This window comes from Gavialis gangeticus, unplaced genomic scaffold (genome assembly GCF_001723915.1).
Source record: "Gavialis gangeticus isolate Ggan-Ray unplaced genomic scaffold, GavGan_comp1, whole genome shotgun sequence".
Classification (NCBI taxonomy): Eukaryota; Metazoa; Chordata; order Crocodylia; family Gavialidae; genus Gavialis; species Gavialis gangeticus.
This window is the reverse complement of record NW_017729025.1, coordinates 130,013,156-130,016,449: the sequence shown is the minus strand read 5'-3', so window position 1 is coordinate 130,016,449 and position 3,294 is coordinate 130,013,156. Positions and strand designations below refer to the sequence as shown.

Below are 3,294 nucleotides of genomic sequence, written 5' to 3'. Positions count from 1 at the left end.
TGTATAAGGCAGATGGGGTAGTGTCTACTTGGGGCTCTTTGGAGCTAAACAACAAGTTAGCTGGTAATGTCCCTCCATTCCTTCCCTGGAAAAACATGTTTAAGAAGAGCTTGAAATAATGAGAGGTTTTTGTTTTTATGGGGTGCTAAATGCTGTTATCAACTGGCTGGTCAGGAGCAACGAAGGGGGGAACCCCTCCTTAACTGGAGCATCCTACTGGGGTCTGGACATGCCCTTCTCTGCTCAGCCCTGTGGAAGAGGGGGAGGGCTACTCTAGTACCTCCTGGCTTCTAGCCTGAGCCATTGCAGGCATGTGCTTGCATTTCTTCAGTTTAGAGGGGATGTCTGTACAGTTACAAACCAGTCTAGTCTAGCCAGGTTGGACTAACCTGCAAAAATTGATCAGTGTAGGCTGAGGCTTTTTGAATGTCTGCCCTAGCCTTAGGACCAAACAGATGCACGGTTTACATTCGGCATACAATTTGCATTACTTTTCTGTAATGTCCCCTGTGATTTCTCTAAATTTGTGCTGTTAAATAGTTTATAGTAGGAAATGTTTGGCCTAGCTAGGTAAGGATGGCATTGCATCCTCTCTTCCCCCTCAGGCAGCAGGATGTCTCCCATAATGTGGGTCTAAAATAAAGCATTATGAACTCACTTTCTGTGCACAGCATACCTGGACATCTCTGAGATTTGTGCTACACTTTATCGTACAAATAGCCTTCAACTCCTGCTTTCTGCTGGTAGTGCTCACTTATGAATTGGGTCCCTTGCAGCCAGTATTTCTAACTAAAATTAAGGGAAAGAATGGTGAAGGGACTTGAATCCTAAACTGGGCACTAAAATTCTGTCTGTGAGATTGGCCACAAGTACTGTGTGGGGGGGGGGGTTGTTTTCATTTTGTTGGGGTTTTTTTTTTGTAAACCTAATCTGTCTTCTAATATTTTAACCTGATCTAATAGCAGTGAAAATTAATTTTATGCTTGTTACTACTTCTCTATTTTTGAAATCTTAAATTTAATATTATGTAAATATTCATACCTCTAGATTGAGCATGTATTTATTTATCAAATTTAACACAATTCAAGTGTGCATTGCATAGGATGGTGGGTTTTTTTTAAAATGGTAAATTGCTTTTAGCACTGTTCATACTTGTTGCATCTTTTTAAAACTGCAGGGGACATGGCTTTATCATAGCCTAAGGACAGACAGTCAAAAAGCCTGAGGCTGAATTGATTCAATCTTCACAGATTTAGTCTAAACTGCATAGATTGAACCAGTAAGCCAATGAAGGCATTCACTTTTGATTGTGGAAATGTAGCCACATGCCTGCAGTGGCCCAGGCCAGAAGGGGATCTAGGACAAGTTCAATAAACTGATTTAAACTATGCCTGTTCTGGTTCATCTTGAACTGATTTTTGGCCATTTTGAAATTGGTTTATGTGCATTGAGCTTCTGTTGTGTTACAGATTTGAACTAGTTTGTGTAATTTCTGCCCCTAGCCAATGATATATTGATGCATCATTATAGAAAATGTTACAGTATTTTCTAAGTTGGCTTGGAAGAAACTTTGAAGAAAAATGATAATTGATTATTAGGTCTTCTAATTGTTGCCTTAACTAAATGAATCCCTAAAGAACTAAGGCAAACATAAGGAATTTGCTTACCATGTCCTCCTGAATTTAAGCATCTATACTCAGTAGTAAGATGACACCTTAAAGTATGAGGAAAATAGTTTGCATCCCCTGAAAATGCCATGCAACTGGTTGTTCTCAAGGGTGTATTTGTTCTACACTCAGATAACTGGAATTTCTTAGGTCTCTGAGTTAGCTTTCAAAGTAGCTAACACTCAGCACAAGATTCATTCTAATCTGTCAAACCTCTCTGGGTAACAGGTGGGCATCTTGCTCTTGTTGAGCTCTGTGCTGCTGCTGTAGCTTCTGTCGGTACCCAAGCAAACTTGGGTATGTCTACATGAGCTGCAGTGGCATCTTTGACTACAGCACAGGCAACCTGTGCTGCAGGCTGTCAGATTCACCAGCAGTAATGAAAGATGAATATTCATCAAATAGCTTTGATAAGCAAATTGATATTGCTCTAGGTTGTTTTGCAATCTTGTTTCTATTCACTAATAAGAATCATTTTGTTATCAGTAGAGTAACTCCACCTAAACAAGCAGTAAGTCTGGCAAGTAGCTTTGTCCAGTCCTCTTTTGTGCAAGCAAGATGGAGAGAGTGACAGCTTTTTAAATCCGTTTCAGAAGTATTTTTAAAAGAAGAATTGGTGTCCTGCTCACCTGGCAAAACATTTTAACTTAATCTTGTGTATAAATTGGGAGTCTTTTGTGGTGGCTGATAGTTTCTTGCTTCCTCTCTCTGATTGTTCTGAATCTTTCAGAAAAGGCACAAAATAATTCTAAAAAATGCTGCTGATTTATTATAGTTTTGATTATTTTTTGACCTCTTACTGCATGTCCACACTTATCTAGACATGGCCTATGTGGTGCTACAGGCCTGTCTGCAGCACCACACATGGCACATGCAGGTGTTCCCCACACTGCTACCTTGAATTATGTTTTGTGTGCATAGTTTGTTTGTTTGTTGTTTTGACCCCAGGAGGTCCTAGGGTAAAAAACAGGGCAGCACACATGGTTGTGTGGCAGTGTGCATCATCCAAAACAAGAGCCTGACCAGCTGGAGCCATATTCCAGCTGCTGGCTGGGCTTCCTGCCCTGGGAGGCCCCCAGGACTCCAAGGCAGCTTCCCCTTCCCCACCTAGGATAACCTGCTGCGCATGTGGCACAAGTATCCTCAGGGAGGGACAAATAGCAGCACAAGGTGTGCTGCTGATTCTTGTCCCTGGGGATGTCAACAACTGCGCTCATCTGGATGTGCCCTTTAACCCCAAATTTGTTCTACTTCAGAAATATATTCTTCTAGTGCAGTTATGCAAACCAAATCTTTTTTAATATTCATATAAAAGTAACACTTTTTAAATTACCAAATAAACTTATCTTTTTGGGGATCACTCTATTTTCTGTTTTTTTCCCTAGTTTGTTCTACTGTTCAGTCACGTAGCTTAAAAGGAATGGCAAAGGAGGGATACTTCTTGAACTGTGAGCCAGCAGTGGGTCCCCTGGTCCCTTGTCTTCAGTGAGCATGTGTGAAATATCCACATGTTCTAAAGGTGTAGTTGGCCCAAGTTTTAATTGCAGTGTGTTGCAGAGTGACTTTTTTTTTTTTTTCTTCTTTTTTCAAAGGAAAGAAAGTTGCTAGATGCTCCTCCTGTCTCCCC

The 3,294-nt window shown here is 40.8% G+C and overlaps 1 protein-coding gene across 4 annotated transcripts in view; it reads left to right on the top strand.

Annotated features, from left to right (window-relative positions):
* The window catches only part of FAR1 (fatty acyl-CoA reductase 1), a 77,634-nt gene that overhangs the window by 29,001 nt on the left and 45,339 nt on the right, over positions 1–3,294 (top strand). The window lies entirely within an intron of this gene.